Here is a 23,142-nt window from a genome sequence, read left to right as displayed (position 1 = left end):
CAAATATCTAACTTAAAGTTTTCAAATGTGAGGTTCTCAGCTATAGAGAAATTATTGATAAAGGCTTCTACGTCTCTCGGTCAACTAATAGCACCATTTCATATTCTTTTAGCAGCAAAATCCACATATGAGAGACATCGTTATCAACCAAGTGTGTCCAAAGATTGATCTCCATAGCAACTGCAACTCTGCCACATGTAGTGTATAAGGCATCAGAGTTAACATCACATGCACACTATGTGTTGGAATTATGTAGTCCAGACTGTGGTTGCTGTAGAAACCTAAACCCAAGTCCCTGACAACAGTGGATAAAATGAAAACAACAACAGAAGGGTCCTTGAGTACTTAGCCATCTACTCCTTTGCTTTCAAACAGGATAGTGCCACTTTAAACACTGTACAATAGTCTTACTGATATCATGAAAGGAATATTTTCTACAAAAATAATGTTTAATGATGTCATGTTTCTGCTTAACATTAGAAACTATTTCCTATTCCCTAAAAAATCCTTTCTCCCACCCTGTGCTCAGCTGGGGTGCAGAAATGGTGTTTAACATTAGGAACTATTTCCTATTCGCTAAAAAAAATCCTTTCTCCCACCCTGTGCTCAGTTGGGGTGCAGAAGAGGTGCAAGGTTCTGCTGCCACCACCACAAAAACTATGACAGATACAAACCAATTTATTCTAAAATAATCATGAAAAAGAAGAATAAAGTAGGAGGAGCCACTTTATCTGATGTTAAGTCCTACTACATAGCCATTGAAATCAAGACAGTGCGGTATTGGCAGAAGAGAAAGGTATAGATCAGTGAAACAGAGAATCCAGAAATGGATCAATACAAATACACCAAGTGAACTTTGACAGAGGTGCAACAGCAGTTCAATGGAGGAAGGGTAGTCTTTTCAACAAATTGTGCTGGAATAACTAGACATTCACAGACAGGAAAAAGAAAATAAGAACCTTGACTTAAAATATGCTATACGCACAAAATCGATGCAAAATCGATCATGGATTTAAATAAAAACCATGACACCTTTTGGGTTGAGCACTGGGTGTTGTATGGAAACCAATTTGACAATAAATTTCATATATTGAAAAAAAAATACAAAAAATAAAAAAAATAAAGTACTGAGTACAAAAAAAAATAAACAATTCTAGTTTTAAAATTAAATAAATAAATAAATAACATGAAACTATAAAACTTTTAGAAGAAAATATAGGAGAACATCTGTGGGACCTAGGGCTAGGGAAAGACATCACATCAAATTTAGGAGGACAAACATCCAACCAAACAGAATAATGAATCATATTATGGTATATCCACACAATGGAATACCATGTAGTTGTTAAAAATTTAAAAGCAATTCTCTATATACTGCTATATAAACAAAAATACACACATGGGCAAACTCACTTTTATAGTCTTTAAAAAAAAATTTATTAGTTTATTTTTTTTTGAGAGAGAGAGAGAGCAGGGGAGGGGGCAGAGAAAGAGGGAAGAGAGAGAATCCTAAACAGGGTCCACACTGTCAGCGCAGAACCCGATGTGAGGCTTGAACTAAAGAACCGTGAGAGCCGAAATCAAGAGTCAGACGCTTAACTGACTGAGCCACCCAGGTGCCCCTTCACTTTTATAGTCTTGAAGGCTGTACACCAAAATAGTAATACTAGCTATCTCTGAGTGGTAAGATTATGGGTACTTTTAAAATGAATTTCTGGGGTGCGTGGGTGGCTCAGTCGGTTAAGCGGCCGACTTCGGCTCAGGTCATGATCTCGTGGTCCATGAGTTCAAGCCCCGTGTCGGGCTCTGTGCTGACAGCTCAGAGCCTAGAGCCTGTTTCAGATTCTGTGTCTCCCTCTCTCTGACCCTCCCCCGTTCATGCTCTGTCTCTCTCTGTCTCAAAAAAAAAAATAAACGTTAAAAAAAAAATTTAAATGAATTTCTGTGCTATCTAACAGGGACATGTTTTATGTAAGAACGAGATTAAATTTTTAAAATCAAGTAACATACACCAAAGAAGGCTCTTTTCAACTAGAGATTTTTATATACAATAAAACCTACTTGATGATTTAGTCTCCCAGGAAAAAATAAAACTACTCTCTCTGATATAGCAACATTTGCTTTTTCTCTCTGATTCCTCCAGGTTCCTGAAAAGATATTGTTCATTTCTAGTCTGAAAACAAAACTTGACCAGATTTGCTTGAAAAAACAATCCATGCAACCCAAGGACTGTGTATGCCCATTCACCATAAATTTGATAATCTCTACATTTCTATCATATCTACCTATAAATAGCCATGAGTACGGATTTAGATATTTTTAAATAGATAATTTATTAAAATGTACTCAACAAGTGTACTCTACAATAAAGGAAAGAGGGACAGGAAAAAGAGAAAAGACAATACAATGACAAGAATGATAATATCATCTTCCTTAACTTGGTCTTGAGAAAAATACAATCACTTTAGTTTTGAGGATAAGAGAGAAAGAAGGCATATAAAAAATCTCTTCCTCTTTATATTGGTAATTTGTATGAAGATCAGAATCTCTGAAAGCTTATTTGATGCTCTGTAGTTACCAGAGCTTTCTGAGCAGTTGGAAGTCAAGGTTTCTGAAGTAGAGACACATGACTCCTTTGTGTGTGTTCTTTTCCTCAAACTGCTTAAAATGTCCAAATTTAATAATACAACACTGCTTCTTTCACAGTGAATATCCTGGATGGCATCACTTTCTCTATGCCTTCCAGAGCTTTAAAAACGTTTTGTTTCTGTTTTATAGGCCTGAATTAAGGGAACTTACAAAGATGGTGAAATCGTCAAGAGGTTTTTTTCAGGTTCATTAAGTTAAAGTTCTCCAACATGGTTAACTGCTAATTTTGTCCCAAAATTAACATGATCCTAACTCTGCTCTTCCTGAATTCCCCATATGGTATTCCAGTGAAAAGGAAGGGCAGAAATATCTTCTTCCTATTTTCCATCAATCCAAAATTCTACCGATTCTTCAAGCAGCTGCTCAAAATTCTTCCACAAAGCCCTTCACTCAGAGTAGTCTATCTCTGACCTGAACTCCTGGAACACTTAACTAAATCTCCCATTTGGCAGTTACTGACAAATACGATTAAATTATTTTTATCTTACATTACCACTGTAACTTCGTATGTTTACATCTAGTTTCCTCAAGAATACTCTATGTCCTTGGAGTATAGAAACCCTTTTTACCTCAATTATCTGTCACTGTGTTTTAATACACAGTTGACGGTCAATAAATATTGGTTGACTAATTGCAACACAGCTATACCTTTCAATTCCCTTCCTTAATTGATACGTGTGTGTGTGTGTGTGTGTGTGTGTATGTGTGTGTGTGTGTTTTCAAGGCTTTGCTATTATTCCTCCTCCCTACTTTATGTCTTACAGGGAGAGAACTACAAAGCAGAGGGTGAAGACATAGGCTTTGAAGGGCATTGTTTTCTCTTTGTTTCCCTGTAAGAAAACTTGTTTAAACTGTGAAAAGAGAATAAAACTAAATTTATACCTTCAGCACATTGCCTTCTAAGTGAAACAACCATCATTTAACAGGAAATCAGCTACCTTTCTAAGGGAAAACATGAGAGAGTATCCCCTGTGCACTAATGGATTATTTTCCTCTTAAAACCTATTATGAACTCCATCAGTCTCAGTCTGCCATACTCCCAAACTCTCCACTCACGACTTGTGGGAGTCTTTATGAATTTAAAAATATTTTTACCCATCATGTGAACTCTATCTATCCAAACAAATCTTTCAGTGCCAGAAAGGCTTTATGATTAGGGGTCCATTCTTTTAAGAATATTTATACTGCCTAAATGACTCCAGATGTTTTCCTTTGGTTTTTGGTTAAGGGGGTGGGCAGGAGAGCAGAAATCAAAATGAGGACCCTCCCAATTAGAATGTTTGCCATTCCAGCCTAAATGAGCCCTTTCTTATATTTCTGCTTGGATGTTCCAGAATTTAAACTCATGACACTCATGTGTAATGCCAAAATATGAGGATTTAAGATAGGACTGCTACAAAAAAAAAAAAAAAAAAAAAAAAGATTTGTGGATAGCTTACACCTAAATTATTTTTACAAATCACAATCATATGAAACAGGAATTGCTTCCTGCATTTGTAATGAATTTGCCAACAGTACAAAGCACTACTTGGAGACAGCTGTTTTTGATAGAGGAACATATTATGGAATAACAAATTCTACATTTTTTGCAGAAGTTGTACACCTGTTGATCACAATTTGTTCTCAAATTCTTAATCTGCAATATCTGGAAGCTAATAAAAATGAAATATATATATATATACACACACATATATACATATACACACTTAATTTTTTAAATTTTTATATAGTTCAAATCAGTGTGCCAGGTTCATTTCAGCCTCTTGACTGCCAGACCTGGGGGCAGGGGCTACTTCAGTTTCTCTGCCTTCTCTTTGCCTGTGATGACCAAGGTCAAAGGGTATCTGCTGCATCGAACTTTAAACTTCACGTTATACTTATTTCTCTTGATCTTGACAGATCTGGCATCCTTTCACCTGGCTATGAGCGGAAAGCCCTTGATTTCTTCAACTTTGTGAGGCATGGCTACGAGGGGCACAGGGGAGCTTGTGGCTGGCACAGCAAGTGGCAAGAAGCAAGGATGTTATGTTACTCTTCTCAGTGAAGGAAGAAAGAATGTTATGTTACTCTTCTCGGTGTTTTTAAGAAGGTGTATGCCAAGCCCATGGAAGATTTCAAAGTAAAAGAATGCAAAAGTGTCTCTGCAATCCATCCCTAATAAATGTTACAGCTAGGAAAAATCCCCCCCCCCCCCCTAATTTTAATCAATCCTGCTACAATTTAAGTGCATTTTTTTCTTTCTCAGTCTTTGGGAAGAGTTGATCACTATCTCCAGCCATGATGCCCTATACTATGAAGAATAATATGTAAGATAAATACCATGATCTAATTAAAGTAATGACTAAAGCAAAGGTCAGGAGAAAGGCAAAGTCCTCAGGTTAGGAAAGGTTTTACTCCATTCAATTAAATTCTATGAGTACTTACTGAAGGTTTTCTATGTGTCAAGTATATGCTGGGCAATAGGAATAGAAAGACAAAATCATTTCTTTCAAAAAGATCACAGTGTTAGATACACTTCTACTGAAATCAGAGGTCCAAAATAAAGGACACAGATAGGCCAATTGATTCATGAAGTGGTTAGCTATAACTGATGCATCTCAAAAGGTAAACTGAAGAACATACGCCCAATCCTTTTTTCTCCCAGCTTTACTGAGGAATAATTGACAAATATAAATGTATATATTTAAAGTGTCAACATATGCCCAAGTCTAAAGGAAGCAGCCACCACTTGACACCAGCTGATCTAGACGATGCACAATGAAAGCTCAATGGTATGCCCAATCTTCCGATTTTTTGAAGAGACAGACAGCTGGAAGAATGAGCAATTCAAACTGGAGAAATCAAGGAATATTTATCAAGAGTCTGTGACTCCACATCACAGAAGGATAGAACTTATCTATCTGCAGGAAACTTACTAAACTGCCATTCAGTGAGATTTCAAGACTTGCTAGGCATACAAAGAGCCATGCACCTTGCTTACAATCCATAAAACTAGACCGGGCATCACCATATCTAAACATGTGTCTTAGGCTCCTAACTACAGGGACATCTAAGAGCCCACATGGTTCCAGTGGCAGCGATGCAGTAGCAGTTTACCCACGGAGAAGAGTATACCAGAGAATTTGGGGAGATCTACCACCCCCAGATGTTTTCCCTTTACTTCTGCCAAGGGTAAAAAGTGACAGTACCTTATTCATTGCTAAAATAACTTAAAGATTACAAAGCCTCTTGACATATATTATTCTCACCCATTTAAGAGACCCTGGGCTCCCTACTTTCAACTCTGTCTGGGTTTGTAACACATCGGTAGCAGCCAACTGTATTCATATTTTGAACTCCTTTATACTAAACCAACTTCAAGAGTTCTAAAATCTAATTCAGGACCACATGTTAACCAGCAACCACTACTTTCTTCATCCTCCTAAACCATTAGTCAATCCTATTTTACTTGCAATTCATTAATGAAAATATAATTTTTTACTTTGCTTCAGAAAGGTGTTTACTTTTGCCAAGGACATTTCCTATTCTCTAGTTAGGGAAGGAGAAATAAAACTATGTTGTCACCTAGACCTTTCATTCACGATTCACAAGATAGGTATTATTATTCCCATTTTCGCTGATGAGAAAACAGGTCTGAGTAGTTAACTTGCCCAAACAGCAGCTAGTAAATGACATAAGCCAGGACTGAACCCAGGTCAGTCATCTTGCAAAACTCTGTTCTTTCCACTATACCACACAGCTTCAACTGCTAATATTTCTCATGATAACAGTCATAATACTCCACTTCCACCTTATATTTGTACAGTGCAGCGTATCCTTCAAACTCCACTCCAGTTTTGTCTTCAGTTGGCCAGGTAAACGCAGGAGTACTTTTTTTTTCCTTTTCTTTTCCTTTTCTTTTTAAGAGAAACAGAGAGCATGAGCTGGGTAGAGGGAGACAGAGAATCTTAAGCAGGCTCCACGCCCAGCACAGAGCCATACGCAGGGCTTCATCCCATGACCCTGGGAACATGACCTATGCTGGAAATCAAGAATCTGGAGTACTTTTAAACTTAGATTAAAATTCTAAGAGGCGCCTGGGTGGCTCAGTTGGTAAGCGTCTGACTTCCTGACTTTGGCGTAGGTCATGATCTCATGCTTTGTGAGTTTGAGCCCTGCATCAAGCGCTGTACTGACAGTGTGGAGGCTGTTTGGGATTTTCTCTCTTTTCCTCTCTCTGCCCCTCTTCACTCATGCTTTCTCTCTCAAAATAAATAAACTTTAAAAAAAAATTCTAAGGCCAGGACTTCCAACTTCCAGATGTTCATTTCTGGAGATCCTTTCTATGTACTCACAAAATTATATCATGCACACTCTATTGTCACTACTGTTTTTATTTATTTTTTAAGTTTACTTATTTATTTGGAGAGAGTGAAAGTGTGAGCAGGAGGGGAGCAGAGAGGGAGAGGGAGAGAGAGAGAGAGAGAGACAGAGAGAGAATTCAAAGCAGGCTCTGTGCTCTCAGAGCAAAGCCCAACATGGGGCTCAATCTCTTGAATGGTGAAATCATGATCTGAGCTGAAATCAAGAGCTGGATGCTTAACTGACTAAACCACCCAGCGCCCTGTCACTCTTGTTTTTGATCAAGGGAACTACAGAATAAAAAGTACGTGAGACAATACATAATATTTAAAAATAATAGTACTCCATAAAAATTTTTTAATAAAAGCTTTGTATATACTATTAGTCCTGTGAAACTAAATGACATCCCTTTTAAATATACAGCAACATAGAAGAAATAACCTACAGTTAGAGAGAAATGGTGAGGAAGTAGCTTTATGAAGCTATTTCTATTTTGAGGATAAAATAAATTTCACTTACTTGTTGATACTGAACACTAAGATATATAGAAAGCCCCTTGTAATTATTAAATGCTATAAAGAATACATTCATGCAAATTATCAATGTTTGAAAAATTCCAAACACTACTGTTAAGTTTTTAGACTACAGTATAGTATTTACTAGACCTAGCACTAACCTCACAACTCTGGATATAAAACCAATTCAGCTTGCTTAAAAAAAAAAAAAAACTTTGGAGCAAATGAAATAAACTTCCAAGGAGACTCCAAAAGAATGGTAATTTTTGAAGCTATTTTTAAATATTTGTTAAAATGAAGCTTCAGTATACAAAAATAGAAAAAAATGAAAGGCTTTGAGTAGGCTTTGGTGAGTCATAGGAAGAAAAGAAATGCAGCTGCACTCCATAAACTAAAAATTTGTATCTAGAACTTCAAATAAGTATTAAATCAGAAATAAGTATTAAATCAGAAACGACTATCTGAATGGTTAACATCTAGCGCCCATTTAAAAAATTTACTCCAAGGTATCTATTTTTAGAAAAACAGTCATTATAGTCTTCAAACCACAAGCACAGATGAATATGTTTTGGTAACTAAAGGGCCTCTATGGTGTTAAACACACACACGTAACACATGAAAATTCTGACTCCTGTAAAAGAATAAAGAAGGGACAATTATAGAATACAATAGTATTAATGAAAAGCAGTTGGCCATACAGTAGTAATGAGCAACACAAGGGAGAGATGTGGGCATCTGAATCCTAACTCATTAGAATCTAAGCACCAATAATTAAATATTATAGCACTTCAAAACCTATGATCAACTTATCCTTACTAACTGGGCCCAGAAATAAGAACACAGAATTGTGAGTATCCCTCATCCTTGAGGGAACATTTTTAAGGGTAAAAACTCAGTCATCCCCCCCCCCTTTTTTTGAGAGAGAGAGAGAGAGAGAAAGAGAATGCACAGAGGAGGGGCAGAGGGAGAGAGAGAATCAGACAGGCTCTACATCCAGCACGGAGCCCAATGCGGGGCTTGATCTCAGGACTGTGAGATCATGACCTGAGCCAAAATCAAGAGTCAGACACTTAACCGACTGAACCACCCAGGTGCCCCATCAGTCATCCATTATTGCCTTAAATGATTGTTAAAATATTATTTAAATATGTATGAATATAAAAATTATAAACACTGTATTGTTACAGTTCTTATACAACTAAAATAAATAAAATTGGGGCACCTGGGTGGCTCAGTGGGTAAAGCGTCCGACTTCAGCTCGGGTCATGATCTCACGGTTTGTGGGTTTGGGCCCCACATCAGGCTCTGTGCTGACAGCTCAGATCAGACAGAGCCTGGAGTCTGCTTCAGATTCTGTGCCTCCCCCTCTCTTTGCCCCTCCCATGCTCATGGTCTCTGTCTGTCAAAATAAACGTCAAAAAAATTTTTTTAATAAATAAATAAGAATTACAAATTGAATACAAAAATTATTCAAGTTGTCATTAATTTACTATGATAGATGATGGTACTTGACCAGAACTAAGTTGCAATTCCCAATATGAAAATGGTTTTAACTGTCCTAGTAGGTTCTTTGGAAAAAAGGAAGCCTAAGGTAAAGATGTTATTCTCTCACTTTTCTCTATTCAAACTATAAACTTCTATTCATGTAAGATACTGCTCTTATTGTGTCTCTGAATTGGGCCCAGAAGATTCTCCCTTCACTCTTGACACATGAGTAGGAGTGGTAAAGGGCACACCACAATCATTACTAACCACTTGAATGGCTCTTGCTAGGGCTAAGGATGACTTTTATCGAAAGACAAGAGATAAGTGTTGGTGGGGATATGGAGAAAAGGGAACTCTTGTGCACTGCTGGTAGGACTATAAATTGGTACAGCCATTATGGAAAACAGTATGGAGGGTCCTCAAAAAATTAAAAATGGAACTATCACATGATCCAGAAATCCCACTTCTAGGTATCTATCTGAAGGAAATCAAAACTATCTTAAAGTGATGTCTGCACTCCCATGTTCAGCATTATTCACAATAGCCAAGATATGGAAACAATTTAAGTGTTCACTGAGTGATAAATGATGAAGAATATCTGATACATACACACACACACACACACACACACACACACACACACACACACACAGAGGAATATTATTCAGCCAAGAGAAAGAAGGAAATCCTGCCATTTGGAAAAACATGGATGAACCCACAGGACATTATGCTAAGTAAAATAAGCCAGAAAGAGAAAGACAAATACCATATGATCTCACTTATATATGGAATCTGGAAAAAAAAAAAAGGGAATAAGGGGGTCAAACTCAACCCATACAAAGAGACAGCAGAATGATGGTTACCAGGTACCAGGGGGTAGGAAAAATGGGGAGATGCTTGACAAAGGGTAAAAGCTTTTAGTCACAAGAGAATAACTACTGAGGATTTAATGTACAGTATGGTGACTATACTTAATAACACTTTATTTTACACTTGAAATTTACTAAGAGAGTAGATCTTAAGCATTCTCACCACACACGCGTGCACACAACACATATGCACACAAAGGTAAGCTATGTTATATCAAACAATCATGTTGTACACTTTCAATATATATAATTTTACTTGACAATTCACCTCAATAAAGCTGGGCAGGGGGAGAAATGAATAGATTATAGCAATCTCCTGCCAGGCCTTCCTGCCTCCAGTTTTTCTTTTCTGCAACCCTCAACCTTCACAGCTGCCAAAAGTCAGCTTTCAAAAGACATATCTATTCAAGTTTCTCTACTACTTAACCTTTGTAGTCTCCACTGACCCCAAAATAAAATTAGATCTTAATACTATATACAAAGCTCCTCAAAATGTAGCTACAACTTTTCCTTTATTTTTTAAATCAGCTTTATTTATTTTGTAGCAGCTTTACTCACAGTAGCCAAAAGCTAGAAACAGTCAAAATGTTCATTTAAGGTGAACAAATTGCTTTATAACCATGCAAAGGAACACTCTTGAGCAATAAAATGACAAACTCAGTAACATTTACTAACAATAAAATGTACCCATCTTAAGTATACAGTATAATGTTTTGTCAAATGTATATATCTCTGTAACCACCGCCATAATAAAGATATAATACATTTCTAGTACCCTAACATTTCCCTTGTTCCCCTTTACGGCCCCAAGCAAACAACCGAAGTGGATGTTTTACTACCATTTTACCTATTTTAGATTTTTCATGTAAATGAAATCATACTTTGTATCTGACTTCACTCAGCATAATGTTCTTGAGATCCATCCATGTTTGACTGAATCATTGATCAACTCATTTTTCTTTCTGAAAAATATTCCATTCACCTTAGACATTTGGATAGTTTCTAGTTTATGGCTACAGTAAATATGCTCTGAATAACTGTGTTAAAATCTCTGAGTGCACATTTGTTTGCATTCTCTATCATTTCAATACCCAGGAGTGGGATTGCCGTGTTTTAAGATACAAGGATATGCTTAACTTTTTAAAAAATGACCAAATAGTTCTTTGAAGTGGTTGTACCATTTTACATTCCCACTAGCAATGTAGGACAGCTCCAGCTGCTACACGCCCTCGCCAACATTTACTATGGTCAGACTTCCTAAAGTTACCCATTCTCATTTCTATATAGGGATTTCTCTTTCTGGTTTGACTTTGCATTTCCAGACAACTAATGACGTTGAGCATGTTTCACGTACTTACTGGCTAGATAACTTCTTCTATAAAACATCCAAATCTTTTCCAGGTTTTGAACTGGTTGTCTTCTTACTGAGAGGTAAGACTTCTTTATATGCTCTAGTCATTTGTCAGACATGTGTATATTTTCTTCCAGTCTGTGGCTTGCCATTTTGTTTTAACATTTTCAAAAGAGCAGTTTTAAATTTTGATGAACTCTAGTTTTTCTTTTTTCTTCTACACTTCATGCTTTCTAAGAAATCTTTGCTTACTTCAAAGTCACAAAATTTTTTCCTATGTTTTCTTTTAGAATTTTCAGTTTAGTTTTCATGTTTAAGTGTGAGATCCATTTCAAGGTTATTGTCCTTTACGGTATGAGGTAAGGATTAAAGTTCCTTTTCTCCCCCAGTACCATTTGTTGAAAATACTGTATTTTTCCCATTGACCTGCCTTGCAACCTCTGTCAAAAATTGATTACCATATACATGTGAGTCCATTTCTGAACTGTATTTCATCATAGTGATGTATATGCCTACCTGTATACCAATCCCTCATAGTCTTGCTTATTGTAGCTTTCTAGGAAGTTCTGAAATCATGTGATGTTAGCATTACAGGGTTAGTTTTCAAAATTGTTTTGGTTATTCTGGATCTTTGCAATCACTGATTAATTTTAGGATCAACTTATCAATTTTGACCAAAAAAATTACCTGAAGAAATTGTGACTGAGATTATGCTAAATCTACAGATGAATTTGGGAAGAACTGACATTTTAACAATATTAACCCTTCCAATCCATGAACATGGTATGTTTAGGTCATCTTTGATTTCCTCATTTATGTTTTATAGTTCTCAATGTACAGACTTTGTATATATTTTGTTAAATTTATCCCTTCTCACTTCATGTTTTTGCTAATATTGTAAACATTTTGCAAATCCATTTTCCAACTGTTCATTGCTAACGTAAGGAAGTACAATTGATTTATATATTTTGACATATGCCTTATACTTGCCAAAATCGCTTATCAGTTCTAGCAGCTTTTCTGTAAATTCTTAGGGATTTCTTAGCATGGGACGTTATTTAGATAGATATAAAGACTAGCTTTTATTTTCTAATCCAATATGCCTTTAATTTCTTTTTCTTGACTGGCTAGAACTTCTGGCAAAATTTTGAACAGAAGGGTGAGGAAGAACATCCTATCCTAGGGAGAAAGCATTCAGTCTTTCACTATTAAGAATATTAGCTATAATTTTTCATGGATCCTTTTATATTAGGATGAAAAGGGCACCTATTGCTATGTCTTTAATTCACTTATCTTTTCTTCTTTAGCATCAACTCTGCTATTGAGTCAATTCAGAGTAAGTTTTCCTTTTACACATTAAACTTTCAGTTACAGTTGTTACATTTGACATGTATTTTTTCCTTCATTTTTATCATTAGTCATGTTTTCTTTTAAACACTTGAACATATTTATAATAAGTCTTTGCTGATTCCATTATCTCTGTGTCTTATGGATCTGTTTCTACTGACTGGTTTTTCTCCTGGGTACAGATTATATTTTCCTGCTTCTTGAAATGTACTATAATTTGTAACTGAATGTTGGCTATTGTGATATTGTGTTGTTGAGTGTCTGGATTTTATAGTCTTCCTTTTAAGAGATTTGATATGCTTTCGCTGGCACTTCTATTACTTTTAGATCAGCACGATCCTTTTGAGACTTGCTGTTCAACAAAGTCTTTCAATACTGTCCAGTTAGAAATCAAATGTCTGCCAGTTTTGTGAGAACTCTGAGAATTGTACAGCTTATAGCTCCCCAGCCTCATGGAGTTTCATCCTAGTCATGTGTTGCCTATATTTCAACAATACACTCAAGTGTGCACCTTAGATTTCTGGAGCCTTTCTCTGTGTACTCCCTCCTCTTCCAGATTCTGCTCTGCAATTTCCAGCTGCCTCCACTTCCCCAAAATCTAATCTGTCTCCTCAAACTCAGCAATGCCACCATCCTCCACTGGAGTTCACCCTTTCTGTGTTGCTATTTGGAAAATACCTCCCAGCAGGAAGCCAGAGTGATAGTTCTCACCTCATCTGTTTACCTCTCACAGGAATCACAATCCTGTACTGCCTTGTACTCCAAGAATACAATTGTTTCATTTTTTTTTTTATCCAGTTTTCTACTTGTTTACAGTGGAAGGTAAAGTCCAGCACAGGTTACTCTATCTTGGCAGAAGCAGACATACATGTTCAACCTATCCTTTTTGTCTCATCCCATCCCCCACGTTCAGCCCACACCAAACGACTACTTCCCTACACCTCGCTAAGCAGTTTCTTGTGTTTTAATTTAGCTTCCTGCCTTGGTCATTTCCTTCTCATCCACCATGACCCAACACTTAGGTCACCTCGTCTTTGAAAATCTTCAATTTTCTACAGAGATTTTTTTCTCCCTGTCTCCACAGCATATTGGTCACACATACTATAGCATTTATCCCAAGGTACTCTCACTATTTGCACATCTCCCCCACTAAAATGAACTTTCTAATAATAATGGAAATTGCTAACATTTGGATATTTTCTATGTGCCAGATACTGTTCTAAGCACTTTACCTATATTTACCCATTTAATCTCCATAAAACCCTAACATATAGGTACTGTTATCATCCTCATTTTACAAATGAAACTAAAGCACAAAGAGGTTAAGGAAATCGCCTGAGATCACATAGCTTGGCAGTGGTAGAGCCAGAATATAAATCTAAAGAGTCTGATTCTAGAGCTCATGCTCATTATACTGTTTCTGATGAATTCCTGAAGGGCAGCAACTGTGTCTTATTCTTGTTTGTACATCCCATGCCAAGAGCACCTCAAACATTTGTGGAATGAATTAAAAATTTTAATTTTCTTCTAGTCATACAAAAAAAAAAGTCCTTCATAAGTAATGCAGGTTTGCAGTCAGTAATTACAGAACTGAATCTAGAAAGGGTCTTTTATAAACATGAAGGAGACTAAAATTCATTTTCTAATAATATGTTTAAAGATCTCTGAAGAATTTTAACATGCAGAAAAGACTAAGAAGGTTTTTTAGGTAGCCAAGTTAACTGTAGTGAACTCAGAAACAAAAAGTCTCTGCTAAGGAATCAACACCCCCTAAGAGAGAGATGAAGTGCCATAATTTGTCTCCACTAAATGCATACTAAATTAATCCCATCTATCTAAATGTGCAATAGAGATGGAGGCAAAAGTAAAAAGACAGGGTATTTAAACAAAAATTTAATCCTAAAAGCCAAATGTGTCAACAGTAATCAATGAAAACAAACAAAGCCACACTGCTCAATGAAGTTAACTATGTATAAACAACAAAAATTTAATTCTGTATGAAAAGAGTATGAGTCATTACCTTGGAAACAATTAAGTGTCCATCATATGATTATTAAAAGCATTTACGTTCTTGGGAATAAGTAGTATATAAAACTAAAAGTACTTTAAAAAAAGTAATACAGGCATCCCCTGCCTTTCAAAAGTTCAAGTTAAGCCACTTTGCTTTACAAAAGACATGCATTCACACATTTTTTCACCAAGCAAAAGAAATACAAAGAGGATTTTCTCTTCTATGAAAAAAAGCGAAAAGCAAACTTAGCATCCAGTGTTTGTTCTGCAGTGAGCCCTTACAGAGGCAGTGTGCACTGGGGCTATGGCTGAGCTCCTTCCCTAGGAGCCACACTCAACATCAAGCTGCCGCAGCTTTGAAGCGTGTCTGTGAGCATCTGTGCTTTATCTTCACTTATTTTGTGCATTCGTTAGCAAGATGTGTCCTAAAGTGTCAAAAAAGCCTGAGGGAGATTATTCTTTGGGTCTGAGAATGCTTAAAAATTTTCCCATGTAAATTAATGGTAACTGCTGCTTTGCTTTACGCCATTTTGGCTTATGGAAGGTTTCATAGCAGACGCTCTTCTTTCAGATAGCAGGGGAGAGCTGTAAAAATTTACACACAAATTTAAATGATTAAAAACAAAAATATATATATTGTGCACAAGTGGATAATTACATTTCATCAGCAAGATAGTAATGAACCACAGGGGGCGAGATGTACTGAGGGGAAGTGGGGGTTGATGCACCGTTGCTACTTTCAGCCTCTACACATTACCAATCTACACCGTGTATCTGGGCTTCTACTCCAGCCTACATCGCACCGTCCAGCTTGGTTGGACAGGTCCACAGTCCCTCATCCAAAGTCCCTGAAACCAATTCAAAATTTTTCTGATTTTAGGAAGGTGCATTTTACCCAGCCCTCCAGCAGGATCTGGGGCTGCACCCTGTAATCAAACACATGAATATTTCTGCAGCAAAATGCATGAATATTCACATTAAGTGGAATAAAGAAAGACTATAAATAATCTCACATCAGTTCAGGTCAGATTTATAGGCCTGAAAAAACATCCTCTTTTCTGAGCTTTTAGGATTTTTAAATAGTAGGAAAAGGACTATAGATTTGTGTTACCACATTGCATCCAATCTGCTCACTCCCGCCTGAGAAATGACAATTGCTCCCTTATCTGCCATATTCAATTACAACACTAATTTCTATACTAGTCTAGAAATGGCAGCATCTTTGGAGATCATTTATTCAAACTCCTTATTTCATTGCTTAGGAAACTAAAGCCCAGAAAAGATGAAATAACTTGTGTAGGGTCATACCTACTGACAGAGCTGAAACTAGAACATGCAGGTCTCCTATCTCCCAGGCCGACTGCTTGTTTGTTGGTTCATTTGTTCGTTCGTTCATTCAATCATTCATTCTCTCTCTCAGTTCAAAGTGATTCTTTTCAGTTTTTTCAAATAATTATAGGCTCGCAGAGACTTGCAAAAATAGTATAGTGTCCTATGTACCCTTCAACTGGCTTCCTTCAGTACATAGCTGTGGTACAATATGAAAACTAAAAATGAACATTGGTACATTAGTGTTATCAAAACTACAGATCTTATTCTATTCTCAGCACTTTTCTTAACCTGTATTCATTTGTGTGTATAGGTGTGTATAGTTCTAAGCACCTTTATCCCATGTACAGATTCACGTAACCACTATCAGAATCAAGATACTGAAATGTTCCATCACCACAAAATACCTCTTTGTATTTACACCCTCCCTGCTTCCCACACTGTCAACATAAGTGCTGACTCTAGCAAGCACTAATCTGTTCTCCATCTCCATAGTTTTGTCATTTTGAGAATGTCGTATAAAAGGAATCATACAAGGGCGCCTGGGTGGCTCAGTAGGTTTAGCATCTGACTTCCGCTCAGGTCAAGATCTCACAGTCGTCCGTGAGTTCGAGCCCCGCGTCAGGCTCTGTGCTGACAGCTCAGAACCTGGAGCCTGCTTCAGATTCTGTGTCTCCCTCTCTATAACCCTCCCCGGCTCACGCTCTGTCTCTCTCTCTCTCTCTCAAAAACAAACAAACAAATAAATAAATAAATCATACAGTACTGTAGGGACCAAGGCCAGCCTATCCCAAAATGGGCTACTTTGGCATGAGCTTTAAAAGTTAAAAGGAAAAGAAACCCAGCAGATCAAGGAAAAGCTCTTCACCTTGACCTCAACTGCACGCTCAAACCAGAAAGAAAGCTATTAACAGAGATTCCTCTTTACCTAAGAAACTTACCTGCATAACAGGGCAAGATTTGTTTTCCAAACATCTCCTTTAACCTTCCTGCTAATGGTCTTTCTCCACTTTGTAATCTCTAGACCCCAACCCCTCTCAGCTCATATAACCATCTCCTTGCCTCATTGTCTTTGGACTTTCATGTCTATGTGGATTCCCCATACATATGCTATTAAGTTTTATTTTCTCCCATTAATCTGCCTCATGTCCTTTTGATTCTTAGTCCAGCTAGAAGGATCTTGTAGGGCAGAGCAAATTCTTCCTTTCCAACAGCATATAAACTTCTGAGATTGATGTTTTCTTTAATTGTGGTAAAATTTACCATCTTAACCTTTTTTTTTTTTTTTTTTTGAGGGAAAGAGAGAGGGAGCACAACTGGGGGAAAGGGGCAGAGGGAGAGACAGAGAGAGAGAATCTTAAGCAGGGTCCATGCTTAGCGCAGAGCCTGACATGGGCTCAATCTCACAACCATGAGATCAGGATCTGAACCAAATCAAGAGTTGGATGCTCAATCAACTAAGCCACCCAGGCACACCCCCCCATCTTAACCATTTTTAAGTGTACAGTTCAGTATATTCACATTATCATGTGACCAATCTCCAGAACGTTTTCATCTTGCAAAACTGAAACTCTACACCCATTAAATGACAACTTCCCATTACTCCCTCCTTGCAGCCCCTGGTAACCACCATATTACTTTGTTTCTCTTCATGAGACTACTCTAGATACCTCATATCAATGGAATAATACAGTATTTGTCTTTTGGTGACTGGCTTATTTCACTTAGCATAATGTCCTCAAGGTTCATCATGTTGTAATATGTACCAGAATTTCCTTTTTAAGGCTGAATAATATTCCATTAAATGTATATGGCATTTTGTTTATCCATTCACTTATTGATGGACATCTGGGTAGCTTCCACCTCTAGGCTATTGCAAATAATGATGCTTTGAACATGAGTGAACAAGTATCTCTTTGAGACTCTGCTTTAAATTCTTTGGGATATATACCCAGAAGTGGAATTACTGGATCATATGGTAACTCTATTTTTAATTTTCTGAGGAACCACCATATTGTATTCTGTAGTGGCTTTTTACATTCCTACCAGTAGTGTGGAATGACTTATTTCATTCAGCATAACTCTTTCCAGATTCATTCAAATTGTTGTATGAATAAATAGTTCAGTTCTTTTCATTGTTGAGCAGCATTTCATTGCATGGATGTATCACCATTTGTTCAACAAGTCACCAGTGAATGACATTTGGGTTATTTCCAGTTGTTAGCTATTACATATAAAGTTGCTATAAACATTTGTGTATAGATTTTGACATAAGTTTTTACTTCTCTGGAATAAATTCTCTGGAGTGTGATTGTTGGGTTATATGGTAAATGTATGTTTAATTTTATAAGAAACTGCCAAGCTGTTTTTCAGTGTGGCTGTACTATTTTTACATTCCCATCAGCAATATAAAAGAAACCCAGTTTCTCTGCATCTTCACTAGTCTTTCATATTGTATTTTAAATTTTAGCCAGTCTATTTGGTATGTAGTAGTTATCTCATCATGGTTTTACATTTTTCTAATGGCTAATGTTATACAAGCTTACTTATCTTTACAGGCTCTTTTTGTTCATTTTCTAATTGTACTGTTTACTTTCTCACCACTGAGTTTGGAGAGTTCTTTACATATTCTGGACACAAGTCCTTCAGATATTTGATTTGCAAATATTTTCTCCTAATCTGTGGCTAATCTTTTCATCTTATTAACCAGGTCTTTTACAGAGCACAGACTTTAATTTTAATGAAGTCCATTAAATGAAGATTTTTTTCTCTTATGAAATGGGGTTTTGGTGTTATGTCTAGTAACTGTTTCCCTAGCCCTAGATCCTGGAGATGTTCTCGTGTTTTTTTATAAAAGTTATATAGTTTTACATTTCACATTTAAATTCATTTTACATTGATCTCACAGGTATCCATTTTACTTTTTTTTTTTTTTTTTTTTTTAAGGTGTGAGGTTTAGGTCAGGGTTCATTGTTTTGTCAATGATGTCCAATCATTCCAGCACCATTTGTTGAAAAGACTATTCTCCTACTGAATTGTTTTGTACCTTTGTCAAAAATCAATTGGGCATATTTGTGTTGATCTATTTCTGGGTTCTCTATTCTGTTCCATTGATCTGTCTACTACTCTACCAATGCCACACTGTCTTGATCAATAAAATTATATCTAAGACTTAACATTATGTAGAATGATTCCTCCCACTTTTTCTTCCCTAACATTGTTTTAGCTATTCTAATTCCTTTCTTGCTGCTGATTTTACTTTACTACACTGCTTATTCTTGCTTTTAAGGTCTCCCCTATACCTACTATGGGTATGAAAGCTTGGGGAAGAAAGGAGAAAAAAGAATCACAAAGGAAACAATATGTAATATACTACCACCACCCTAAAATATTACCTATGTAATTTCTGTCCACCGATCCTAATGACATCCCAATTTCTTCATGAGAGGTTCTCTACCATTCCAGGACACTTCAGTATCTCTAAATGAAATAGCTAATATATCCCCACTACTCATTAGCCACAAGTCATTTACTTCCTTCTCATAGATAGTTGTAAATATACTGTGTCCAACACAATGCCTGTTCATCAGGGAACACGGTCCATGTTTTAGACTTCTTTATTTTCCTCCATAAGCTTCAGTAAACATTGAGCTAATTAACTGAGGATTTCTTTTATCTAACTGGAACTTACAATATAAAGACCCTAGGATATCTAGAAGAACAAGGGTAAAAATTAGCTAATTGCTACACTGTTCCTAGTAATAAAGTCATTATTTCACCAAGTCTCAAGATTTTAAATTCAATCTCACTTCTGAATCTGTTAGAGTATACCTCTAGGCTCTTTTTCATTTTCTTGATGAGATGGCTAAGGTAAAGAAAGAGAAGGCAGTCAATAATAAATTATGGTGATTTGCTTTTTTTCTCCTGCTGTTTGCCCAAAATGCCACCCTTCACCCAAATTTTAAGGTTATTAGACATGATTCATCTCTAACATTCCATGAGGATTTAAACAAAAAGGAAAATGGTCCAAGGGGCTGGAATATTGATTTAAGTAAATCACAGAAACTCAAAATTTAAAATGAAACTGTAAAAGAATTTACCAAGTCCAGTTTCCTATAGTCCTACCTAAATCAACTACAAGGGGTCTTTGTGTTCTTGGCTAACATACTGAGAGCATTCTCCTCCTAATTATCAATACTTTGCTGATAAGATTTCAACAAAGTAAGGTGTACATCAATTGAAAAAAATATAGTTGCTTAATCCATGTTTTCAACAATAATCATACAGTCTGGAGGTGCCTGGGTGGCTCAGTTGGTTAAGCGTCCGACTCTTGATTCTGGCTCAGGTCATGATCTCACAGTTCATGAGTTCAAGCCCCACAACCAGCTCTGCACTGATGGCATGGAGTTCACTTAGCATCCTCTCTCTCCCTCTCTTTCTTCCCCTCCCCTGCTCATGTTCTCTCTCTCAAAATAAATGAATAAACTAAAAAAAACAAACAAAAAAAAATCACAGTCTGCCTACTCTATGATCAAATGCCTGCTCCACAGCTAAAACAAATACAGGACTCCCTCCCTAAAAGTTGTTTGTTCACTGACTGCCTGTGAGTTCAGACTGTTTAAATAAATAATTTACAATACACTATCAAAGTAAATATAATAAAACTACACACACATTAGCTCTTTTCTTACAAAATAAAGCAATCCATATGTCACCACAACACCTTTGCCAAAACTTAATTATTTTGTTCCTCCCCATTTTTTTTTTGCGGTAGTATGGTACGGGGCAGGCAGGGCAAGCTGTAACCAGGAAATTTTTAGAGCCACTAGTCTTACAAGCTTTCATCTAATGTGTCTCTGGTGGCTTCAGGAGGGATCTTCTCCAACACCCCATGTGATGCTCTAGCAACTAAGTATATGAATTATAATTCTCAGAATATACACATTAATTACACTTTTTCTAGCTCTGCCCTCTTCACTTCAATGTTTTATTACAACGACTATAATATGCACAATGCAATATACTACTCCAACCCCCACCACAGTGAAACCCACTATTTGATGACCAAAATAAGAAATTTCATAGTTGTAGTACTGCAAGAACATGGAATAATCTGAACTCAGGCATTGCTCATAAGAGTGTCAGCTAGCACAATCACTTTGGAAAACAATTTGGTATTATTTACTAAAGCTGAACACGTGCATACATTCCTGCATCTATTCTTTCAAGACAAGTACACCAGGAGACATGTACAAATACATTCACAGCAGCATTTTTCATAACAAAAATGCAAACCACCCAAATGCTGATTGAAAGAAGACTGTGGCATATTCACACGATAGGATTTCATACACCAGTGAAAAACTAATGAAGTACAATTAAACATGAAATGGATGAATCTTAGGAACAATTATGAATAAAAAACTACACATAGCAGACTCAATGCAACAAACTATCATATTTATAAATTTCAAAAGTGAGCAAAATTTAACATGGTATTATTTAGAGGAGCACTGATACAATTTTTAACAAGGAAAAATAAACACAAAATCCAGTACCCTGGGGCTCAGGGGCATGGACTGGGAAGTACAGACAGTTTCAAAAGGATTCATAAGTACAGTTTTAAAACTGGATGGAAAGCTCAATACTTTAATTATTAAGCTGTAAAACATGTAAGTGTGTGTGTGTGTGTGTGTGTGTGTGTGTGTGTGTTTTGAGTGTATAGCATCTAAAATCTCTGCAAAATTAATATTCCATCTATAGGACAAGTTTAGCGCAGTCATAAAATGACATTCCTGATCACTGGAGATAATGCCAACAAATAAAATCACTTTATTACAGCTATTCAGTAACTTTTGTAGTGACAAAGAAATGACAGGTGTCTCATAAAAAATTATAGCAAGGGGGAAGGCAAGGGAAGTGGGAGTAGTTATAAAAGGGCAACGTAAGGGATCCTTCTAGTGACAGAAATGTTCTCCATCTTGACTATATCAATGCCATTAATCTACTTCTGATATTGTACTACAGTTGTACAAGATGTTACTATTGGGAAAACTGGGTAAAACATACATTGGATCTCTCTGTATTATTTCTCCCAACAGCAGGTGAATCTATAATTACCTCAAAATAAAATTTTAATTTAATAAAAGAAAATAGGAAAAGATATTTTTGTCTAAGGCTTCTCCACTTTGGTACTATTGACACTGGGGGACACATAATTCTTCATGGTGGGGACTGTTCTGGGAATTGCAGGGTGTTCAACAGCATCTCTGACTTCTACCCACTAAATGTCAGTAGCATGCCCCAGTTATGACACCTCCATATATTGCCAAATGTTCTCTAGCAGGCAAAACTGCCCCATTTAAGAACTGCTTTACTCACAAAAGCAAAGAACTGTGGAAATGTTCTCAACAGAAGGAGTCTCAAGAGACATGACAACTAACTGTAATATGTGAGGCTAGGCTAGTTCCTGTACTAGAGAAAAAAGCTATAAAGGACATTACTGGGTCAATTAGCAAAACTGGAATATCAATGGTAGATTAAATAAAAGTATTGTATCAATATGAAATGTGTTTAAATAATGTAAAGAATATTCCAATGCTTAGGAAATACACGGTTAAGTATTTAGGTGTAAAGGATCATGATGAATGCAATCTACTCTCAAATGATTCACTAGATATATATGTGTGTTTTACATATACATGTAAATATTGTGTATATATGTATAGATGAATTTGATTAAAAGGTATACAGATGTGTTCTTCGTACTATTTTTATTCTTGCAACTTTTCAGTATGTTTGAAATTATTTACAAATAAAAAAGGTTTTTGTTTGTTTTTACTGGAGGCAAAAGTTGTGGTCTTAACATCCTAATAGCAAGTTTCACAGTAGTAGTCCAGCATAACTGATAAAAATCCCAAGAGGATCGTGACTCCTGAGTGAATAAATTCCTACTTTAAGCCTGGGACATTCCCTAGAAAGAACTCTCTACCTTCAGCATATCTCCTCCTCCCCATTCTTTCTTGAGGCGACCTCTTGAACAGCGCGGAACCGAGAATCAACCTATCCCGCTTTTAAAAGACCATTCCTAGAAAGGTGACTCAAACCCACATCCTTACTCGATTTCTCCATAATTCACTGAGGCATCTTTACCCTGAATAATTAAGAAGCAAAAACACTAAAAAAGTAAGAAAACCACTTATCCGCTCATATGAGCAAAAGGAGGAAGAAAGTTACGATGAGTGGA

General features: G+C 36.5%; 1 protein-coding gene and 1 pseudogene across 7 annotated transcripts in view; both read right to left on the bottom strand.

Moving 5' to 3' along the window:
• Positions 1-23,142, bottom strand: part of PDSS2 (decaprenyl diphosphate synthase subunit 2) — a 281,533-nt gene that overhangs the window by 257,623 nt on the left and 768 nt on the right. The window lies entirely within an intron of this gene.
• On the bottom strand, positions 1,170-21,584 carry LOC128315559 (60S ribosomal protein L38-like; annotated as a pseudogene).

Source organism: Acinonyx jubatus, chromosome B2 (genome assembly GCF_027475565.1).
Source record: "Acinonyx jubatus isolate Ajub_Pintada_27869175 chromosome B2, VMU_Ajub_asm_v1.0, whole genome shotgun sequence".
NCBI lineage: Eukaryota > Metazoa > Chordata > Mammalia > Carnivora > Felidae > Acinonyx > Acinonyx jubatus.
The sequence above is the reverse complement of the archived record's forward strand: the minus strand, read 5'-3'. Positions and strand labels throughout refer to the sequence as shown.